Source organism: Aotus nancymaae, unplaced genomic scaffold (genome assembly GCF_030222135.1).
Source record: "Aotus nancymaae isolate 86718 unplaced genomic scaffold, 86718_ANA_hifiasm-v0.15.2.pri h1tg000019l, whole genome shotgun sequence".
NCBI lineage: Eukaryota > Metazoa > Chordata > Mammalia > Primates > Aotidae > Aotus > Aotus nancymaae.
The window spans coordinates 20,587,445-20,612,870 of record NW_026988431.1 but is presented as its reverse complement, the minus strand read 5'-3'; positions in this window follow the sequence as shown (position 1 = coordinate 20,612,870).

Here is a 25,426-nt window from a genome sequence, read left to right as displayed (position 1 = left end):
AAATTCTGAAGAGGCCTAGCTGCATCTTTTTTATGAGTTGAATGAGGTGTTCAGCAGTCCAATAGAAAGTAAAAAGAATACTCTCAAAAGATGCCAAAAATTCAACCAATCAAAAAGGCTGTTGGTTACTTATATACACCCATCATTAATAACAATAAATTCTGTCCTATATTGTAATTTGGAATATTAAATGGAATAGTTCATATATAAAGTATGGGAGAGGGCGTGTTCAATTTTTTTAATTGGTAAAGGTAGACAATCAAAATCCTTTGTAGAGCACTGATCTAGAAACTCAGGATCCTGTGTCTAGTTGCTCATTGGATGCTCCTACAGAAAAGCATCAATTTGTCACAACCACTTGATGAACAGTGTGCTAGGGACACAACTTTGGAATTAGTCTCATGGGCAAGTTAGTAATCATGAGGGTAAGGCTATCACACTGGTGACCCCCTCAAAATAAAGAAGCTAGCAGTTGAGTTTAAAAAAAAAATTGTTTTTTTTTTTCCTTTTCTATGTCTAAATACTAGGTTAGTGTGTATATATATATATATATGTGTATATATATATATATATATATTTTATACTGAATTTTTGATTTGAATATAGTGACCATTTAAACCAGCTGGAGTTTTGGTTTGCAAGAATCTGCAATTTCAATTTCAAAATTGAAGATAATATTACTTTATTATGAGTATAATCTTGAGTAAGTTATAAATCTGTTATAAAATAGACGTAATGAAGGATAGAATTTACCTTACATTTCCAATTTTTCAATTTTTAATGACTTCATTATGGATTTTCTACATGATATACCTAATGTTTAGATACTGCCTCCTATTTATTTAAGACCACAGTAGCATGTGCTTAGAAAATCAATTATTGTTTGCAGTTAGGATTAAAGATATCTTAATTTTTTTGCCAGCTTGTTTTTTTTTAAATATTAAAACATCATATCTCCATTAAACAAAAATCTTCAGAAGTAGAGAAAAAAATAAAGAATAAAACCAAACAACTCATAATCCAGAAGTGGCATCTTACATTGCATATTAGACCCATATTTTATGTACAGATTTGTATCTCACCCGTTTCTATTAATATTACCTTATAGAAATCATTATTTTAAACTATATTATTCCACATTTTAAAAGTTAGTTTGTGATTATTTTTAACAAATAATTAACATTATGGAATATTATAATTCTTTTAAATACTTTCATACTGCTGTATGTTTAGATCAATTTTATTTTTTTCCCATTATAAGTAATGCCATGATAAATATTCTTCCATATTAAGCTTTGAAAGAATTTATGTAGTTCCTGAAGATAAATTCCTGGAAGTGGAATTATACTAAGTAAAAATACATGAACATTTAAGAGGTTCTATTCATTTTATTGTGAAGCCATCAGTATAGAATATTATAATTTTTAAATAGTATGTTACTTTTATTTTCTATATTTCTTTGCTAAGTAGTTAAATTGAAAGTGCTTTCATACATTTACTAGCTTGGTACTTTCTCTTTTAAATAGTCTTCCTATTTGAAGTAATTTTTGAGTTAAACTAAAGTTGCTAAAGAACAAAGAAAGCCTGTACACCTTCACTCAGATTCCCAAAATATTGACATTTAATTACTTCAAAAAGATGTATGATTACATCTTTTTGAAATGTTTAAATGAAATAACCAAACATAGTTTTAGTGAAATATAATAGGTTTCTAGAGGCTAGGTCCAATGTATCTTTCTTGATTTGGCCTGCATTCCTTATTCTCTTTTGCTCCTCTTAATATTACTCTTTTGATTGGCTAGTCCCTTTTTGATACTCATAAACAACTCAGTGACTTCCAACATTCTCTTTTATATTATGCTATTTTAGTTCTCCATTTTATTTGTAGTATTAGTTGGGCCATAGGTACAATTTTTCTCATCCCAACTTGAGCAGGGGTATACGTAACAACGTCCATAAATCTGGCCTTTGGTATAAGGGAGAAGACATGGTGAAAGTAAATCTTTGTGTGGGAAGACATGGGAAGTCAGACGTTTTAAAAATATGCTAGGGAACTCTGATAATTTCTTCCCACTATTATATTTAGGAATGACTTAGGTACAAAGTCATTTCCTCAGATACATTTCCTGGATACATTTTCTGTCTCTGCCATGTATAAAGTAACTTTGATATGGGACTTTTTAACTTATGTTTGATTTTGGAGAGTATATATGGTTGTGAATAAAATATCACTAATTAAGAAATCTGGAGGCTCAGGCCCAGGAAGTAGCTTTTCTAGTCTTGATTGGCTGGAGCATACCAAACCTACGAGGCCACCCATACAGGGGAAACTGCCAAGGAATTGGGAGAAAAGTCACATTTTTGGGCTTATTTACTCCATCTTCTTACTGTTTATTGAAAGATTGGGTTGCCAGGTAATGGGAGAGAGGTATAATAAAAGATTGGGGAAAATGTTACAATGTGGAGAAGGATTTGGTTTTTCATACAGCTAAATGGAAGTTGACCATTTTGAACTACATTTGCATTATCTCATTGTCCTTCCCCTTGTTGTATGCATCACAAAGTCATTAAAATACTTCCATATCCATATCTGTTTTTATTACTTTATCGTGATGACTCTTGGGAGTCCTTAGCCATTGAAAGAGGTGTGCGTGTGTGTGTGTGTGTGTGTGTGTGTGTGTGTTTAGGGGGGTGCAGAACCTTTTTCACATTCCTATTTTGTGAATTTCAGGTTTCCTGAATTCAGCTGTCAGAAATTTGGCCTTTTACATAAACAGTTTTAGAGAATCATTTTTCAAATTCATCAGTTTTACTATTTTGTGCTTTCAGATTAATTTCTGTATTCCTATGTTCTTAATAATTTATTTTTCTCCATTTTGAGTCAAGCCCATAAATTACATATTTTTATAATTTTTTTTAAATAAGGAAAGAATTTAAGATTCTCATCTGATCTTTAAGAACAGCTTTCATTTTTTTCCTGTTTAAAAGAGTAAATCTGATAGCATAGGCGGAGAATATATAGAAATCTGATAGCATAGGTGGAGAAAAAGTAGACATTTTGTACAGCTTTTACTACTTAGTGTTTTCTTTCATTTTGTCTAAGTAGATAGTAATTTTAGTTCTGATTCTGTGTTTTTGGATGTATAAATTAGTTGAAAAAGAGTTTAAAAGTATTTAGGTAAGAGAGGTTTTATCTTGTTACCATTGTTATTATTGGTCATCAGTTTTTTCATATTGTAAGATAAAATGTGGCTTTCACAACATAACAGTGACTTAAAAATGATAGAAGTTCTTTCTATCATTCTACTCTGGTGTAAAAATGTCTGGAGACAATGGCCCAATGGCTTTCCTGGTAGCTTCTTGGAATTATCATGGATTCTGGTTTCTGTTCTATTACCCTAGTAAAGGTATTCACATTCTGGTCACCTCTTGTTCAAGACAACTGCTAGCACCCTAGCCAGTTGTATCCAAGTTGCAGTCTTCATGAAGGAAGAAAGATGAAAGTGTAGACAGAGGAGAGGCCCTCTCGGCAGTTATGTCCCTATCAGGTGTTTTTGTGACAGTCCTAAGTATTTCCACTTGTATGTCCTTGACCAGAATTTTGTCACTTGACCACTGCCAGCTTTAAGAAAGGTTGGAAAATCTAGTCTTTTATTCTGCCAATTGTGTCTGTTAAAAGTCAAGATTTTATTTCTAAGGACAAAAGAAAGAATGAACACTGAGGTGGGCAGGTAGGAGCTTTGTAAGAATATAATTTAATGCTCTTCACTGTCCCCTGCCCTTGCCACAAATCTTCACTTTTTTTCTACTCCAAATACAGTTATATTTTGTTTTTGTTAAATCAATAGCCAGAATATACTTATTATTATACTAATATTAATATTGCTCACATTTCAGTCATGTGAAGCAGTGATCACATTTTTTTTTGTGTATATCATTTTGCTTTTCCAGCTATGACAGACAAAATCATTTTGCATCTATTCCAATAGCTCCTTTGTGTTGAGTTGGTGATGAAGACTGCAGAACTAAAAACTTGTTTCCTGGATTTCTTTGAATCCAGGTGTGGTTATGTGTCACAGTTCTGGAATCTCTTTCTTTTCGTTTCTATTTTCTTTCACGATCATTGAAGCTGAAATAGCCATTTCGCGACCAGAAGGAAAACAGCAACCTTGACCCTACTAACACCAGCAATCATCCATCTCCAAAATTCTTATATGAAAAAAAAAAACAAAAAACAGAAAACAAAACCTGTCTGTGCAAGCCCCTGTTTTGTCAAATGCTCTGTTATTCATAGCCGAATATGATAATTGACACACTTGTAGTAAAAAATAGTCTTAGCTTGCACTACAGATCTGGCAGCCTTTTGGCAAAGGAAATACCTCCCAGATTTTGCATATTTGCCTGACAGCGAATCTTATTCTTTTGTAAGATTTGTTTCCCATCCCTTCACTGCTATTTTACCACGAATTTATAACTTCCATATAAGGAAATATTATCTAGATACTACTTTAAATCCTGCAATATCTTAATAAGAGAACTTTTTTTGTCATTTATTATACATTTACTTTTTTTTTTTTAACGTGGTTCTTCTATTCACAATTCAAGGATTATACATTTACTTCTAATTTTAACTTTAAAAATCAATATATTGATAATTGGATATAAATGCATCTGATTTCCATACTGCTTTAAGGAGATGATTTGAACTTATCATTTTTAATAACAGGAGAGTAGAGATAGATTTCAATTAGGCAAAGAAAGTTAAAGACCAAACATGATATATTTTGGACCTCTGCAGAATTCACATTTAAACTCATTACATGTTTAGATCATGAAATTCAGTAAAGGTGGTTTAGCAAGCAGCAAAATGGAGAGGTGTGCCTTCTTGTTTATTGAGAGATTTTGGGCAACGTTAACATACCGGGTTATAGCCTCTCCAATTTCCCTTATCTTTACAATGATCCCTTTTATTTGGGACTTGGCAAAAAGGAATACAGTTTGATTCATGTCTTCACTCAGACTTTCCATTTGTAGTCAATGATGATTTCAAGCTTTGCAACTAGAAAGACTGAAAATGTTGTAACTGGCTCCTTTTCTCTTTTTTGGACCTTGTGAGCACTTGTTATTAATAACCAAGGGAGCAAATTGGGCACAGAAATTTCCTAGGTGATTGGCTAATCCAGTGGTTCTCAAAGTATAGTCCTTGGACCAGCAGCATGGGATCATCTGGGAGCTTATTAAAAATGGAGAGTCTTAGTTCCCAACTCAAACTTACTGAATAAGAAATTGGGAGTGGGGCCCAGCCATCTGTATTTTAACAAGCCCTCCAGGTGATTCTGATGCATCCTCAAGAGTGAGAATAACTGATTTTACTAATTAGCTTTAGTAAAGAAACAGAAGCTCCGGTTAGCCCAAAAGTGTTAAAAAGTTCAGCTGGAAATCTGAGAAAAAATGATGAAAAAGAGAAAGGTACGTTTTGTTCAGTCATCAAGGGCAGTTGGCAAAGAAAACACATTAATAAAATAGCATTGGCTATGCAATGTGACTAAAGATGTGTGATGCCATCATTTATTCATTCATTTATTCTTCATTCTTATTTAGTTTTTTTGTTTATTAATGGTGATTATTTGCCAGACATTGAACTAAGTTTAGAGAAATGATGCAAATGTGTTTAAGACGTAGAACTGTTACGATATCTTTGGGGTGTTGCTTTTCTGGCTGGAAACCTCTGTGGCCAGTGGCGTTATTACCCGAGTTCTTGTCCTACATCCAGGAAGAATAAGGTGTGCACACAAGTGGAATGTGAGCAAGACGAAGAGGAGCTTTATGGAGTGTTAGCACAGCTCAGAGGAGACCTGAGGTGGGTGGCTCCTCTCTGTAGGCAGGATATCCTGAGACGTGTTCGGCCCTCACCGGAGAGGGTAGCCTTTCTATGCAGCTGGTTGTCCAGACGTCTACTCTGCTCTGGCTAAGTCCACTTTTTTTTGAGGTGGAATTTTGCTCTTGTTGCACAGGCTGGAGTGCAATGGCACGATCTCCGCTCACCACAACCTCTGCCACCCTGGTTCAAGTGACTCTCCTGCCTCAGCCTTCTGAGTAGCTGGGATTACAGGCGTGCACCTCCACGCCCGGCTGATTTTGTATTTTTAGTAGAGACGGGGTTTCTCGATGTTGGTCAGGCTCCTCTCAAACTCTGGACCTCAGGTGATCCTCCCGCCTCAGCTTCCCAAAGTGCCAGGATTACAGCTAAGTCACCACGCCCACGGAGTCCAGGGTTTTTATGATCTTCAGAGAAGGAAGTGCATATTGATTGGTCCATGGCAACCATGGGTGGACCCAGGAAAAAGCACAGCCAGTTTCCCCTCCAGTCTGCAGGACTGACAGCCAGGTGCCTCAGGCCTTCCCCAGCCTCAAGGAGGGGCTTCACCAAGGACCTGCCCGCTTCTGCCCAGGAGCTTGTCTGCCCCTCCTTCCTTCATGGCACCCAGGCTGTTAGTGCCAAGGGGTGCTTGCAGGCCAATGCTGAGCTGCCCTCAGTCCCACTTTGGCTTCCCTCCTATGCTCCTGGTGCCCAAAGTCCAAAGGGGGCTGAGGTGGCAGGGGCCTGGCTGTCAGTGCTGCCCCAAGTGTGCGCCCATCTGCTGTGCAGCAACAGCATCTGGGCTCGGGCTCAACCTTACTCTATGGTGGGAGTAGGAGTGAGTGCTGGGAGCAGGCAGAGGCCAGGCAGTAGGAGCAGGTACTTCTGAGTCTGCAGGGAGCAGGGGCACCTTCTTGGGCCCTCAAGAGCACAGGAATGCCTGGTCTGCAACAGAGCTTGGGCGGCTGAAGCTGCACCAGGGGAGCTCCTGCCCTACCAACTTGGAAAAGGTGGGTTCCTACTTGTCCCTTGCTCCTGTGGCTCCATGAAGTGTGCAGCCCTGGCCATGCCTCCAAGATCTGAGTGGGTGCTGACAGCGAGGAGAAGCCAGGCAGTGTTAGCAGGCACTTCCAAGCCTGCAGGGTGCAGGACGGCTTTCCCAGGCCCTCCAAAGCACAGAGACACTTGTGTCTAGAGGTGCACCAGGGCAGCGGTAGTGGCACCCAGGGGAGGCAGAGGGGTGTGGGACTCCTTCCTGCTCCACGGAATGGGAAACCCGGCACTGTCTCCATGCTGCAGCCACCGTCTTGGCAGTGGCCACTGTAGATGGGGCCACTGATGCCATCAGAACCAATCTTTAAAGAATTTATATTCTGTAAGGAGAAAGCAGGAGGGGATTCAGAAGGAAAATAAAATAAAGCAAGAGGCACACATGAGGGGTTTAGAAACATAGGGAAATACTAATTAAAAATGAAAAGACAAAACCTTATTTAGTTGAAATGAAGGTACAGAGTTTGACACTGATACCTTAATGACATTTCCCATTTGTATACGGCTTTGTGAGCGATATGTGAAAAGAGCACAGAGGCCCACATGCATGCTAATGGTAATGATATTGTAGATTGTTGTAGTAATAACTTATACTCCAGCGAAGCTGTGGTGAAAAAATGTAAACACAGAAGTAATCAAATACTCAGCAAAGGTCTTTTTATCTTCTAAGGTGAGTACACTTCAGCCAGGGAAACAGCTAACTTAGAGGAGAAATACAATGGCCTGATGAAGAAACCTCAGTGACCCTACACACACAATTGATGGGCATAGCAAGAGCAACATCTTGGGAAATCCAGTGAAATCTAGTCAGTATGGATTTTGACCTGTCATTTCAACCTGATCAAATGCAGCTCACTACATCCTAATTGTTAAAAGAGAATTGGCTGAGGAGAAAAATCAGCTCCCACTATTGTTCCAGAGACATTGCTCCAGCTAGGAAAGAATTTAATCTCTGAAGATCTAGCAGAGGCTGCTGTGAAGGAACTGCTTACAAAGCTCTCACTTTGTGATTTAAAAGCATGAAATAACCTCATTTCAAAGTTGAAAGTCTTAAACAACACCACATATACTTTTATCTGCCTGCACAGCCTGGATTTTGAATCAGGCTTGGGACAAAGTAGTAGAGTCTGCATGTAGACCCAAATGTCTGTTATCAAAAAGCCTGATCATTCCTTTCAGAATTCATGACAAATACTATTTTGCCATCCAAAATACATTTTGAAGGGCATTTGAGTTTTTAAGGCAATTTCTGTAGGGAAACAAAACAAATTCACAGAAAATCTATTTGCACCTTATGCTGCGGAGTCCTGGCAGCATAAATGAATCATCTTGTTCACAGAAGAAATTGTTCTTAAAGAACAGCTATCAATATTGCGAAATTGTAGGGTGGGATCCTAAAAGACAGTCCCATCTACATTCTTGTTTGCTTCTGTTTCTCCTCTACTGTGCTTGAAACAAACTAATTTACGTAGATTTTGTTTGTGAGACAACAGTGAGGGCATCTTTTGGTGCTTGGAAGGTCTCAGTAACTTTTGGCTATCTGGATAGCTCATATGTTGGCTTTCCGTAAAGAAGTCCACAAAGCTCAGAAAACAGCCCTCTTTACACATCATGTAATTGTGCTGTGTCTGAAAGTTGCCTCCTGCAAAGTAAATAAAGCTGTCTCCTGCAAAGTAAATAAAGCTGTATTGATTTCTTCTGGGCCACACACTTTATCTTTGGAATTTTCTCTCATCTAGCTCAAATTTCTGCATGGGTTTTTTGAGGTAGTGTTTTTCACCATGGGCTGAAAACAGGGCTAAGTGGTTGGAAATTCAGGTAGCTACCATGTAGATATATTCTCACATTAGGCTTATTATTTATATTGTTCAGCCATATAGTCAAAGAAAAGAAATTTTTCTCCAGAACACTTATCATTATTGCTATTAAGACAAACATTTCTAGACTCTAAGGTTATAGGAAATGCAGAAGAAGGTAGGAATAGAAGTGTCTGAATTATCCACACCTTATAGATGAATTTTCTAAGTAGAGCCTCAGGTTAACAGTAGGATTACTAAACTTCTCCTAATCTTTTGCTTTTATTCAGGGTCACATAGTATGTAGTCTTTGATTCCAAAAATCATACTACTAAGGGAATACTTATTGTATTAGGATATTTAAATATTAGGAAAAAGCTTATTGTACTACTTACGCTTGTGCATGAATTAATTTTTCTATTATTTGACCACTATTTATTGACAGCTTACGATGTATTAGGCATTGGGGGGAATAAAGACATGAGTAAGACACAGCCCTTATCACCGAGAGTCTCAGAATCTGGTAGGAATGCTATAGCAGAGACTGATGTTTAGAACAGATGGCAGACTGTAATAGGTAAATGGATAAATAAATAGATAAAGATCTATAGATGACACACAATAGATATATGAGATTGTTAAGTAGATGGATAGATAAATGGACAGATAGATGGATGGACAGAGAGGTAGGTAGCTAGATAATTAGGTAGGTAGCTATCAATGAGTTAAATGTTTTCATTCTCTCTCACAGTAGAAGCTAAAACAGGGCCTAAAGGTCTACATGGACTAGCTGTCTGCCACCCCCAACACCGTATCCTCCTATCCTGCTTCTTTCTTATTGTGTTTAAAATACTAGCTTCCATGCTGTTGTTGAAATGCATTTGGTATGTTCTTCCTAAAGTGTTTTGCATTTCCTATTTCCTTTGACAGTAGGATTTTTTTCCCTAAGATATACTCATAGCTTTTTCTTTCCCTTAATTCAGATGTTTGTTCAAATGTTACCTCATCAGAGAAATATTCCCTGACCACACTACTATTGCCTTTACTCACTCTACTTTTACTTGTCACTCCTCTTCACTGAAGCTATCACTACCTGCCATGTTACACATTTATTTATTGCTTTCTCTGTCTTCTAGAGTGTAAGCTCCATTACAGTGTGAACTTTTGTTAACCACTCTCTCCCCAGTGCCTGAATTGTAACTGACATATAGTAGATACTCGATATTTGTTGGTTAATGAATGAATGACTAGATAGTTATGTAAAAGTATCATGGAGAACATGAAAGACATTGGATTCTGATTTAAGGAATTTAGGCTTTATTTGTCAGGTGTGTCAGTCTACTACTCCCGCAACAATACGTTGTCATAATACAATAATAATTATTTATTTCTCATGCATCTGCAGATCAATGGCTAATGGTTGGCTAATTGAGGCTGTGCTTAACAGGATGCTTATACTGGTTTTACTTGTACTCACTTCATGTATCTGTAGTCAGGTTGGGTCTGTAGCTAATCTTTAGGGACCAGTGGACCAGCCGGGATGTTATCTTCTCACAGTGAAGACTGATGCAAATGAGAATAAGACCATCTGTGCTAGCAGTTTCTGATCCTTTACATACATCATGTCTGCCAACATACCATTGACCACAGCAAATTATACCTCAAATCCAAGAGCAGGGAAGTCACTCTGCTTGGAGAAGGAGGAGTAAAATTTAAATTGAATAATGTAGGCAATGTTATTTTACATTTATCAGCAGTTTTAGGCTCTTTTATGGATTATTGTAAAACATTTAAGTTTTTCATTATTGAGATATATCATTTGGAGCCAGCGTTGAGCTGAAATTAATGAAAGTGAACCATCATGCAGTCTTCCAATTAAAAAAATAGTTTCTAGCATGCAGGTGATGATGTACATATGTCCTGATCACAATATGCCCAGTATGTAGGTTAATAACTTGTGCTGTTAAGAGATAGTTTGTTTTATACACAATTTATTTCCTAGCTTTTATCTTAGGAACAACTAAGTGCTCCCTCTGCTCCCATACAATTTTCCCTTTGTAGGAATTTAATTTATAAGACTGCTGACTTTAATTACAGATGGAAGCATGAAACTGTTCTATCAAAATGTAATTGAGTGTCATAATAGTATAGCTTTGAGATTTTCTTATTTTCCTCTCCCATCTAAAAAGAGTAGACTCTGGAGATTAGAGTTAATGATGCTGATGCTGTATTGATTGCTGGATTATTTGTTTTCTTTCTTTCTGCATTTGGGACTAACTTGGTTATTTAGAAGACACCTGCAATTCTTTAGCACGTGTTTAATTCCAATCAGGGAATGTGCCATCACATATGTGGGTACTGTATTATAATGTTTACCCAAATATGACAATATGATGATAATTTTTTTGTGTGTATATATTATGTGTTTGGTAGGAATTGCAACAGAGAACAGTTTTAATATTGAGCAAATGTCCAAGAGTTAGAACACTTATCACTAGCAGCTTCAGGTTGAACAGAATTTCTAGGTTACATTTCCTAGAAAACTAAAGTCACAACTCCTATATCCAAGAGAAGAAGCAGATAGGGGGTGTTATGGCCTAAAAGTTACTCATATTCTTGGAGGCAATTTACTCGTAAATCTTTGGGTACATACTATATCCCAGATAGCCATACCATTGGCTAAAATTCCTAGCAGCTTCTGTTAATTGGAGCCTAAATGGAGTTAATTATAGACAGGTGAATTTTTCCATATTATGAATAGTGATATCTATTATCCTTGCTTCAGTTAGATATCACCATCATAACAGTGTTCCATACAGGGCTTTGTGCTTCTTGACTTTACTTCCCATGCTAAAATTGAATAGACCTACATGCATGTTTCCTTTTTGTATTTTTTTGCTGTTGTAAGACAGTTATTCTCACTTTTAACATCTGCCCCAGATCTTTACTATGCCAACTCTCTGAAAATGATTTGGTAGTTTCCCTCTTGGTTTTACTTGATCCATATAATGAAGGTAATTAAATGGTGAACATGTCAATACGAACATACACAAACCAGCACAGGTGCACAAAGATGGGGAAAATGAAGCAAATACAATTAAGTATCTTAACTCAGTATTTTATTCAAATAATACTTAGAATAGTCTTTTTCTAAAATTATGATTAATTTGCTAGAATAAATATGGGTTTTTACTTAACTCCTGTATAATCACATCTGAACTGTGATAGAATTATGACAAATTTCTAAAAGAGTCTTCACTAGGCAGCCTGTGTGAATTTTTTTTTGAGATGGAACTGTGTATATTTTGAAGATCTCATCACCACATACCTATGACATTTCACATAATGACTTGTAAAGACATATTCTGACACATTCTCATTAGCAAGTTATATAGATTGCTTACCAAAGTAGTGGAAATTACTTTTGAATGAACTCTGCAAGCCTGGGTAAATGACTGTGTGAGAATGAGTTAATCAGCTGTCTTTGTTAAATGTTTTTCTAAGTGTGGGAGGCCTTGGCAGGTAATTTGGCTTTCTCTGATTTGCCGCTGCTGTCATCATTGCTCTACGTGATTGATAAGTCTGACTGGACAAATTTGCAACCTGACACTAATGCTGATGAATGGTTTAAAGATACTGGATTATTGATAATTTCAGAAAGTGCCCATGGAATTGCATCTAAGGGGCTGGTTTTTCAATGTGCAGATCATGTCATGGTAACACTGATGAGGCAAAATTTCTTTGTGGGAGTTTTGAGTTAAGCCCCATATAAGATATGGTAAAAATGCAACAAATTGTGCTATGAATTTTCTCTAGAACAAATCCCAGCCTCCATTTTGGTATCATGTGACATATTCTTAAAGAAAATGGATTTCTTTACAGTTATCATGTCTTACTTTTACCTGCAACTGCTTTATGACGAGAAGGATTATTTTTTCTTAATAGCTGCACCATGTTTTGCAGATATGTAGAATGTTAGGCTTGAATGTATCATTTGATATTGCCAAGTCCGGTACTTGTTAAAACCTCTCTAATGTTAGAGGAAGGTGAATACTTGCATGCTGAAATCTGGGAATGGAACCTAAAACCAATGAATAAGGTCATATTTGAGGTCGTAAGATTTAGAATCTTTATCCATAGTATACCCATGTTCATTGAACCAAGATTTCTGCTTGGCTGAGTTTCTTTGTCTGCATGAATTAAATAAAATTGGCCTAGTACCCTCATTCCCATGTCCTGTGAGAATTCCAAAGGCTTTCTCATGATATGTGTACATTCCTAGGGGCTAATGTTGTGTTGGTCACCTGTCTCCCAGATTTTCTGCTTTCACCGAATTTTCAGTCTTTCTCAAGTCTTATAGTCTTTAGCTATTTTCTTTCCACTGTCCTTAAAGATAAAAAAATAGGGTTTCCTTCATTCATTTCCCCATAATGAAACTCATACAAGATATATGTAGGAATACTAAACCTTGGTTAAAAAAAAAAATAGTTGAGTGGCAAGGAATTTACAGCACAGCACCACACAGCAAAAACTTAAGGGTAAATGTGAGCCAATTTTGATCTTAAAAGTGTTCTGTCGGCCGGATGCGGTGGCGCATGCCTGTAATCCTAGCACTTTGGGAAGACTAAAGCAGGTGAATCACGAGGACAAGAGATGGAGACCATCCTGGCTAACATGGTGAAACCCTGTCTCTACTAAAAATAGAAAAATTTACTGGGTGTGGTGGCACACGCCTGTAATCCCAGCTACTTGGGAGACTGAGGCAGGAGAATCACTTGAACCTGGGAGGCAGAGGTTGCAGTGAGCCAACATTTCACTACTGCCCTCCAGCCTGGTGACAGAGCAAGACTCTATCTCAAAAAAAAAAAAAAAAAAAGTGTTCTGTCACCCTGCCTCTGGCATCTTCTCACCAGCTAACATTGATCTGTAGGATCCTCTCCTGCCACCCATGCCTTATTTCATCTCACTCATTTTTTCTTCTCTCACTCTGAACATTCTTCTCTGAAATGTATCAAAAAATTTTGCTAATATCTTACCTAGAATGGTTTAGGTATCTGTCTAGTCCAAGAAAACTGAAGCTGTTTCACTAGGCACCTTTATATCATCAGCCTTTTAAATCAAGGTGGTGGCTCCTTGAAAAAGATTGTTTTATTTCATAGAAGAATTTCATTAAGAATCTTCTCCTTTATTTCCTCCATGTTATACTGATTTTAATTAAAAAGTCTTGCTCCCCTTAAATTTTTAGTATATTTTCTGCTTCAACAACATGTGACCATTTTTAACTTAATTTTGTGCTTATCTTTCTACATATCCTAAAAATTCAGTTTGAAAAGAATGGGTCTATCTCCTGACACAGAAGTATGAGTCTACTTCTCAATCTCTCTTTTATTATGTCAGCTTCTCTCATTTTATGAGAAATGAAGTCCAGCATCACTAAGTGATTTGCCCAATGTCCCAGAACTCAGAATATTTAATAGGGAATATGAAATTCTGCTCTCTCATTATTCAAGATGGAATAAGTTTCTTATTATTAATGCAATTGTGTCCAACAAGTATGTTTCTACTTTCCGATAGGGGTTCCTTAATTGTGTGACTAATATTTTAAGAAAAATTTTCGATTCTAGGAATATCTATGTTAAATATCCATACATGTTTTTCTTTCATTTATACCTGCTTTGACCTGTTTATAATTTTCTTTTGGAATATTACCTGTGGCAAACTTCAATGTTATGTTAAATATGCACCATCATGTGGGAACGTTTACCTATTTGTCATATCCTGTTCGGTGGCACGATCTCGGCTCACTACAACCTCCGCCTCCTGGGTTCGAGTGATTCTCCTGCCTCAGCCTCCTGAGTAGCCTGGATTACAGGCATGCACCGCTATGTCCAGCTAATCTTGTATTTTTAGTAGAGACGGGATTTCTCCATGTTGGTCAGGCTGGTCTCGAACTCCTGACCTCAGGTGATCCACCTGCCTCGGCCTCCCAAAGTGCTGGGATTACAGGTATGAGCCACTGCGCCTGGCCCTGTTTGTCCTGATGGTGAGCCATCTGATTATCAAGGGTCAGCAAGACCTTGAAGAACTGCTGTCTCAGGACTGAGGACAAGGTTTCTATTTTGGTTCTTTTCACCACAAATTTTTTTTCTTTCAGGCTTTGGGTCTTATTAATTTGCATGATTAACCACACATTTTCTTGTGGGTACAAATTCTCATCAAATCAACATACATTTAAAAAATTCCACCTATTTTCTTGAACTGTGCAAGTTTTGATCAGGGATTGAAAAAAATGTATATCTTGGTTCTTATTCTCAATTTTCTTAGTGTCTGGAGGGAAGAAACAGATATGTTTAAAAGTAAGTAATAAGATTTAAGTGGCATTTTAGGAAAATAATAGAAGCAGTATCATAAAGTTGAATATGATACATTGGTAAATGAAAGGTATTTAGACAAATGACTATGTTTGTGCTGTTTTGAAAAATCTGCTCAAAGCTGTGAACTCTGTCTAAGGAAATGCACGTATATGTATACTAACATTTCTTTACTATTTCCCTGCATTCATGAACTTAGGAAAACCCATCCATGGGAGATATAGACCTCAAGTGAAGAAACCTTAGTTCAGAATGAAAGTACCATGGAGGTTGAAAGACATGGATGATGGATTCTAGATGGGCTGATCAAGGAGACTTCTGGAGATAGATCTTGAAAGATGAACAGAAGGGAAAAGGGCAAGGCTGGGGCAGAGAGCATTCTGGGCAGGAAAAACCCTGAGCAAAGTGTAAAAAACATGACATTAAAAAAGCATAGTTTGTCAGTGTTAAACCAATCTGGAATAAGGGAGAAGTGGGAGGAAAAATAGGAGGAATGGGGTCTGCTTGTGTTGGGTTGCAGAGGACTGCGAATAATGGTACAATTATTTCTATTTATTTATTACAAAAGTAATACATTATCACTGTAAGAAGTTCAAATCATAATGCGATCTAAGAAATAGTGAAAATCCTTTTCTTCTAATTGTGGAGAATTATTAGTATGCACTACACATGCTGGCTTATAACCTGCTTTTTGATTGAACAACATAGGCATTATGGCTGCCTTTCTACATCAAACATAAATATAAGCCTTGTCATTTTAATGATTTCAACATGTTCTTTATGTGAAAGTACCATGATTTATGTGATCAATGTTTCTAAGTTTTCTCCATTATTTCACTAGTATTCACATTATGGCAATAAACATCCTTACTCTTACCCTTTCAAGCACCTCTTTTATTATACCTTTAGGGACAAATTCCTTAAACCTCTAGATCAAAGAATATTCATATTTCAAATTCTGACCCATTTTACTAGATTGCACACCAGAATTTCCATCTCCATCAAGGGATGTAAGAATTCCCATCTTCTTGGCTAGGCGTGGTGGCTCACACCTATAATCCCAACACTTTAGGAGGCTGAGGCAGGTGGATCTTCTGAGGTCAGGAGTTCAAGACAGCCTGGCCAATATGGTGAAACCCCATCTCTACTAAAAATACAAAAATTAGCTGGGCATGGTGATGCCTGCCCGTAATCCCAGCTACTCAGGAGGCTGAGGCAGGAGAATGGCTTGAGCCAGGGAGGCGGAGGTTGCAGTGAGCTGAGATCACGCCACTTCACCCCAGACTGGGTGACAGACCAAGACTCTGTAAAAAAAAAAAAAAAAAAAAGAATTCCCATCTTCTCATATCTTCAACCTTAACACTTTCAATCTCTTAATAAAAACTTTTCTTGATTTGGAGCACAGTTATTTTGTTATTTTTAAAAATAACTCTTTGGCCCTTTCTTTGGACCAAGAAAGGAAGAGAAAGAGAAAGAGAGAGAGAGAGAGAGAGAGAGAGAGAGCGCTGAAGCATTTTTGTTCATCTCTCTTCCTATCCTCAGAGTTGTGTATTTCTTAGGAACCAGAGCAAATTCTGTAACAATTATGAAGAGAATGATAATAAAGAAGACTATTCTGTGTGAAAGAAATATGAGAGCCCCTCATGGGGATGTTACACTGGTTTAGTGATGGATGCATGAAAACTGTGATGTAGAAGAAATGAAAGAGATAAGCTGAAGCAGAAAAAGCCCTTAGGATAAGGAATGAGACTAGATGTGCAGATCTGCAAGAGAAACCATACTTTTTCTTCACAGTTGACATACCCTGTCGTGGCCATTGTGTATGCTAATAGCATGCAGACCTGATTGGAGGCAATGATCCCAGAAGGACCATTGAGTGATACTGTAGCCAGACCACCTCCAACTTGCCCCGTGCTTGCCTAATTGAAAAGCCAAAATATGGCCACCCACATAGCAACACCCAAAAACATGGCTTTCCTAATATGGGACAGTAATAATTTATAATATTTTGTTTCAAAAGGTCTACCTAAGTACCCCTCTCCGAAACCTAGACTTGGTATTAGATGGGTTTCCTGCTTGTACAAAAACTTTTCAATTTATGCTTAAATTTATGCTCTTGTTCTGTATTTTTAAGTTTAATACAGCCTAGTACTTTTTAGAGACAATTGGCTTTTATTCTTACTGTGATTTTCCTCTTTTGTCCACAAATGAGCACACGCTGTGGTTATTTCTTAGAGAGATGTGACACAAGATGTTACTTGCATAATGAATTAACTCACCTTCATTAATTTCCTGTTAGTTCTCTTTCTTTTCCGAATCCTTGCCCACTAGGCCATTTGGGACGTTTGTCTGGCTAACTCCACTTACCATGTTTGATAGCCCTTCTGTAAGTTTTTAAAAAGTTCATTCTTCTTCTAGGAAATTAGTGCTTCCCTGTTACTTCCATCTTCTATCCATTATAATTCAGAAAAGGCTGTTATGTTAGTACTTACTATAAGATCCCATCTATTTTATATATTAAGGGTTATCTGCAATTTAAACCTTATCTCACACTGTGATCTAAGACAGAGGTCAGCAAATTTCTGCTGTAAAAGGCCAGATGGTAAATATTTTAGGCTTTGTAAGCCACATACGGTCTCTGTGGCACATTTTTTCTTTCATTAATTTTTTTTACAGCCATTTAGAAATGTAAAAAACATTCTTAGATCACGGGCCATACTAAAAAGGGTTTTAGACTTGGCCCATGCCATATTTTTCTGTCTTCTGATCTAAGAGGCTACACTGTGAGAATGAAAATTTTCCATTTATTGCCACATTTGCCCAGGAGATATCAAAGCTAAACACTGTAATTTTTCTAAGCAGCTAAGAATCATGAAGTTTTAATGACTCTAGTACACCAGATTCTTACTGGACTTAATGGAAAACTGTTTTTGACCGATGGGCATGATATTTGTTTTAACAAATTACATACAGACCTGAGGATTTATTTCACTCTAGGTTTTCAAACCTATCTTTCTTGAAACCCTTGAGTTCCTCCCACCTCCAAGTGATCTACTTAGTAAAGTTTGACATTTGTGTATGTTCTCTTGTCTGGCAAGTTAATAAACTGAGGTTGTTTTTTTTTCTTTCTCTTTTGGTAGTCTTTGTTTTGGTCTTTGACAATTCCCTATGTAAGAAATTCACACATCAGTCAGCAGGTGGAAAAGTTCTTGTGGATGTTGGGTAAGGAGCAGTTTTCTTAAAGTTTGTAAAATTATGCTTATAAAAAGAATAAAGTTTGATTGGCTTGGGAAAAATGGGAATGAACAGATAAGGACATCTTGTTTTTGTAAAAAGTATAGGTGATACTGTTTAGTCTTTTTAACAAAATAGAGCAAAATTTTTTACTGTCAGAAAAATTGTGAAAGTCTTTGAAATTAGCAGAAATGATTACTGAGTGTCCTGCAAATATAGAAAATTGATGATATGCAAATTTTGCTTGTTCATACAAATTCAAATAACTTTTATTCAAATAAGTTCAATGAATTATTGTCCCATGGATATCAACTAGTTTTATCTATTTGTCAATTCAAGTATTCCTGATTTCCCACATATATTCATTCTTTGAGTTCTCCTTTAGACCAGTTGTGACATCTTCTTAGTTCTCTCATTAATTAATGACTTAAACTCTTTGCTATGTAGAACATTAAACATTATTATGAAAATTATCTTCTAACAATCTTAGCAAGGCAAAATACGCTTCATTGTAATGTGTAAGCATATATTATTGTGGCATACACACAGTTATATTGTTATAAATCATGTTTTACATTAATTGTTTTTACTCACTGTATATATAAACAAATGAATTACTTGACTTAATTATCTAGATAACTGAAGTGAATGGAAATTAGGCTTTACTTGTCTAGGCATTTTTCTGTGTAAGTCTTTTTACCTAAAATATCTGATCATTAAGAAGTAACTCTCTACTTCCTTTTATCCATATGTCTATCTGTGATGCAATAAAGATTAGGTTTTGCCTGTGATTTTGTGTCAATTAGGTCAAGCTTATAACTATGAAGACAGCCTAAAATTTCAAGTTGAACTGCATTTTAAAAAGTGTAATACACTTAAAAAATAGCAGTTTCAGATTTACAGCAAAATGGAGCAGAGGTACAGTTGTTTCATATACCTCTTGCCGCCATACCTGCATAGCCTCCCCTGTTATCAACCTCTACCCCACAAGACTGGTACATTTGTTACAGTTGATGAATTTACATTGACACACAACATTTTCACCCAAAGTCCAAAGTTTTTACATTAGGATTCACTCTTTGTGTTGTATATTCTATGAATTTGAAGAAGTGAATAATGGCATGTATTCACCCTTAGAGTATTATTCTGACTGCCCTAAAAATTCTCTGTGTTCTAACCATTCATCCCTTCCTCTCCTCTAACCCTTGTTAACTACTGACCTTTCTTTCTTTCTCTCTCATCTTGTCTCCTCTCTTCTTTTCTCTTCTGTCTTAGATGGAGTCTCATTCTTATTGCCCAGGCTGGAGTGCAGTGGTGTAATCTAGGCTCACTGCAACCTCCACCTTTGGGTTTAAGCCCTTCTCCCTCGGCCTCCTGAGTAGCTGGGAATACAGGCATGTGCTGCCACACCTGACTAATTTTTATATTTTTAGTAGAGATGGAGTTTCACCATGTTGGCCAGGCTGTTCTCGAATTCCTGACCTCAGGTAATCCTCCTGCCTTGGCCTCCCAAAGTGCTGGGATTACAAATGTGTGAACCACTACGCCCGGCTACTGACTTTTTAATAATAGTTTGTCTCCACAATGTTGCTTCTTAACGGTACATCTTATAGTTGGAATCTTATGTAGCCTTTTTATATTGGCTTCTTTCACCTAGTAATACGCAGTTAAATCTTCTCCCATGTCTTTCCATAGCAGTTTTTAGTGCTAAATAATATTCCATTGTCTGGATGCACCACAGCTAATTTATTTGTTCACCTACTGGAGGATATATTAGTTGCTCTCAAGTTTTGGCAATTATGAATAAAGCTGCTATAAACATTCATGTGCAGGTATCTGTAAAGACATAGTTTGCAACTGCTTTGAGTAAATACCAAGGAATGATATTGTTTTTGCTTTCCCATCAGCAATAGTGAACATGCCTTTGTTTCATATGCTAGCTGGCATTTGATATTATCAGTAATCTGGAGATTTTGGTCATTTTAATAAGCAGTGGCATCTCACTGTCTTTTTATTTTGCATTTCTCTGATGTCATACGATGTGGAACATCTTTGATATGCTTATTTGCCATCTGCATATCTTCTTTGATGGGGGCTCTATTAAGATCTTTGGCCCATTTTTTAATCATTTTGTTTGTTTTCTTATTGTTAAATACAGATAGTCCTCAATGTAGGGTTGTTTGACTTAAAATTTTTCAACTTCATTGGGACATAACCCAATAGGATCTTAAGTCAATAACCATCTGGACTTAAGACTGACTTACGATTTTTTTTTTACTTACAATAAATTTATTGAGAAGTAATCCCATTGTAAATCAAGGAGCATCTGTATTAAGAGTTCTTTGTATATTTTGAGTAACAATCCTTTATCCATGTATCTTGTTTGCATATATTTTTTCTAATTTGTGGATTTTCTTTGCATTCTCTTTATAGCATTTTTGCAAAGCAGAAAATTTTAATTTTAATGAAGTCCAGCTTATCAATTACTTCTTTCATGGACTGTGCATTTGATATAGTATCTAAAAAGTGATTGCCAAACTGAAGGTTATCTAGATTTTTTCCTATGTTATCTTCTAGGAGTTTTATAATTTTGTACTTTGCATTTATGTCTGTGATCCATTTGACTTGAATTTTGTGAAGGATGTGACGTCTGTGTTCAGATTTATTGTTTTCACATGTGGATGTCCAGTTGCTCCAGCACCATTTGTTAAAAAGGCTATCATTTCTTCATTGAACTGCCTTTGCTTCTTTGTGGAAGATTAGTTGACTATGCTAAAGTGGGTTTACTGCTGGGCCCTCTATTCTGTTCCATTGATTGATTTGTTTGTTCTTTCACCAATACTATACTGTCTTGATTATTACAGTTTTACAGCAAGTTTTCCTTCTGAGTGTTGTTAGTTCTCCAACTCCTCCAATATTGTGTTGGTTATTCTGGGTCTATTGCCTCTATATATAAATTTTAGAATCAGCTTTTTGATATCCACAAAATAACTGGCTAGGATTTAGATTGGAATTGCTTTGAATCTATAAATCAAGTTGGGAAGAACTGCGATCTTGAAAATACTGAGTCTTCATAAAGACGAATATCTTTTTATTTATTTATTTATTTTCATCAGAGTTTTATATTTCTTCCCATAGGTCTTGTACATATTTTTACTAGATCCATACCTAAATATTTCATTTTTGGGTGTGCTAATATAAATGGCATTATGTTTTAATTTCAAATTTCAGTTGTTCACTGTTTGCATATAGGAAAGTAATTGATTTTTGTACATTAACCTTGTATCATGAAAGCTTGTTAAATTTCCTGTTAGCTCCAGGATTTTTTTTCTGGTGATTCTTTCAGATTTTCTACATAGATAATGATGTTATAACAAAGATCAGTTTTATTTCTTCCTTTCAAGTCTGTATACATTTTCTTTTCTTGTCTGTTACATTTGCTAGAACTTCCAGTATGATATTGTAAAAAGTGGTGGTGAGAAGTGACATTCTTGCCTTGCTCCTGTGATTAGTAGAAAAGCCTTTAGTTTCCCACCATTAAATATGATGTTAGTTATAGGTGTTTTGTAAATTTTTTTAAATCAGGTTGAGGAGGTTCACCTTTATTTCCAATTTACGTGAGAGTTTTTATGATGGATCAGTGTTGGATTTTTCATATGCTTTTTCTACATCTATTGGTATAATCATGTGGTTTTTATTTTAGAGATTTTATTCTAAAATTTGTTGATATAATGGATTATACAAATTTATATTTGAATGTTGGACAAGGCTTGCATACATGGGATAAATTCCACTTAGTTGTACTATATAATTTTTTATACATTATTAGGTTTGTTTTGCTAATATTTTGTTGAGAATTTTTACATGTATATTTATGAAATATATGTTAGTCTGTGGTATTCTTTTCTGGTAGTGTCTTTGTCTGATAGTGGTAGCAGAGTATTACTGGCCCCATACAATAAGAAACTCTTCCCTCTGTTTCTTCTGAAAGAGAGTCAAGAATTGGTATAATTTTTTCCTTAAATCTTTGGTAGAAACTACCACTGAGCACTTTCATTTCTGCTTCTTGTAATTCGTGTACCTTTTCATAGGTAGCCTGGCTGTAAGACATAGAAAAAAAAACAGTGTTTTTCATACTCTCATGCAACACTCAACAGAATACTTCTGACACCAAAAGTATGCACTTTTTTCCACATACACATCAAATAATTCTCCAGAGTGAACCTACTGGTTGTCCTGTAATGTCACTTGATTGTGACATTATCTACCTAGAAATAGCATCAGATCCCACAGGGTAAGGATTCAATCCTACAAGACTACCGCCACCTCAGATGCCTGTTGGAAGTCCCAGGTTATGACCTGTGCTTCTGACCAACTGGCTATAAATTGAGGTTTCCATGACCTTTCCTTGAGTTTAGTTAATTTGCTAGAGTGGCTCATAGAACTCAGGAAAACACTTTAGTTATATTTACACATTTATGAAGAGATGTATAGGGCAAGGTCTGAAAGGAAAAGGGCGTGGAGCTCTGTGCTCTCTCTCAGTATATGAGCCTCCAGGAAACTCCATGTGTTTAGCAATCTGGAAACTGTCTGAACCATGTCCTTTTGTGTTTTTATCATGGCTTCATTATGTAGACATGATTAATTAAATCAATAGTCAGAGGTGGTCAGCTCAACCTTCAACCCTTCTCTTCTCTTCTGAGATTGGTGAGTAGGACTTCAAGTTCCAACCATCTAATCACATGATTATTTCTCTTGGTAACCAGCCCTTATCCTGAGGCTATGCAAGATCCCACCAAGAGCCACCTGATTAGAACAAAAGATGCTCCTATTATCTAGGAAACTTCAAGGGATTTAGAACCTGCATGCCAAAAACCATAGGCAGAGACCAAATATATATTTCTTATTATGTCACAATGTTACAGAGGTGTATGATTTTATTAATCTTTCAAAGGATTAGCTTTTGATTTTGATGTTTCTCTTCTTATTTATTTAAATATTATTGATATCATCTCTGCTTTTTCTTTTTTTTTTTGTTGGAGATAGTCTCACTCTGTCACCCAGGCTAGAGTGCAGTGGCATGATCTCGGCTCACTGCAACTTCTGCCTTCCAAGTTCAAGTGATTCTCCTGGCTCAGCCTCCCAAGTAGCTGGGATTACAGGCGTGAGCCACCATACCTGGCTAATTTTTTGTATTTTTAGTAGAGATGAGGTTTCACCATGATAGCCAGGCTGTTCTCAAACTCCTGACCTCAGGTGATCCCCCGTCTTAGCCTCCCAAAGTGTTGGGATTACAGGCGTGAGCCACTGCGCCTGGCCCCTACTTTTTCTTATTTTTTTCTCCTTACTTTGAGTTTAATTTGCTCTTCTGTTTCTAGTTTCCTAGGGTACAAGCTTAGATTATTGATTTAGATCTTTTTATTCCTACTATATGCATTCATTTATTTAAATTTCCCTCTAAATACTGCTTTTGTTATATCCTGCAAATTTTGATGTTTTGTTTTTATTTTCATTTAGTTCAAAACATTAAAAAATTTATCTTGAGATTTCTTCTCTAATCCACTGATCCATGTGTTATTTATGAACATGTTGCTTAATCTCCTACCATTTGGAAGTTTTCCAGTTATCTTTCTGTTCTTGATTTCTAGTTTATTTCTGTTGTGGTCTGAAAGTAGACACTGTATGATTTGTATTCTTCTAAATTTGTTTAGGTGTATTTTATGGCCCAGGATGTGGTGTGTCTTGGTGAGTATTGCATGTGATGTGAGCTCAGAACAAATGTGTATTCTGCTGTTGTTGGATGAAGTAGTCTGTACATGTCAATTATATCCAGTTGATTAATGGTTTTGGTGTGTTCAACTATGTTCTTACTGATTTTCTGCTTGCTGAATCATCTGTACATTTCTGATAGCGGGATGTTGACATTTCCAACTATAATAGGTTCTTCATCTATTTCTTCTTCCATTTAGATCAGTTTTTGCCACATGTATTTTGAAACTTTGTTGTTAGGCACATACACATTAATGATTGTTATATTTCCTTGGTGAATTAATCTCTTTATCAGTACGTAATGCCCCTCTTTATCTCTAAAAATTTTCCTTGGTCTGATGTCTGCACTGTCTGAAATTAATATAGTTACCCCTACTATTTTTGATTAGTGTTCCTGTTACAGGAAAGGGGTTCCCATCCAGACCTCAAGAGAGTGTTCTTGGCTCTTGCGAAAGAAAGAATTCAGAGCGAGTCCACAGTGCAAAGTAAAAGCAAGTTTATTAAGAGAGTAAAGTGGTGAAAGGACGACTACTCCATTGGCAGAGTAGGACATTCCTGAAAGTAAGAGAAGGAGTGTGTTCACCCTTGGTATAATGCTTGTATATATATATAGGATAAAAATAGATCTTGGGAAGATGTTATCTGCTACAAGCATTTATGATAAGGGATTAATTTTCTTAATGACTGTATTTTACAAGAATCAATATTATTATCTTTAAAACAAATTTTAGGAATGCCTTTGTTCTCCAGATATCAAGATACCTGGACATTTCCAAGTCTGGGTCTGTTTTAGTAAACATTATTAATTTGTTCCCTCATCCATAAACATCTAGAGGCTAGGAATGCCTAATTTTCTGAGAACGCAGCCCAGCAAGTCTCAGCCTCATTTTCCAAGCCCTCACTCAAAATGGAGTTGCTCTGGTTCGAATGCCTCTGACATTAGCATGGTATATCGTTTTTCATTTCTTTGCTTTTGATCTATGTGTATATTTATATGTAAAGACAACATATAGTTGAACTTGATTTTTGATCACTCTGACAATCTCTGTCTCTTATTGGATGCATTCAGCCCATTGACGTTCAAAGTGATTACTGATATATTTTGATTAATAATTACCATATTTGTTACTCTTTTCTATGTGTTGCCCTTGTTTTTGTTCTTATTTTTGACTACTACTTTTTTCTTCTGTGGTTTTAGTTTAGGATTTCATGATTCCATTTTCTTTCTTAGCATATTAGTTATATTTCTTTTAGTGGTTATCCCGGAGTTTGCAATTTATATTTACAGCTAATCCAAGTCAACTTTCAAGTGACACTATTCCACTTCATGGGTAATGTAGGTGTCT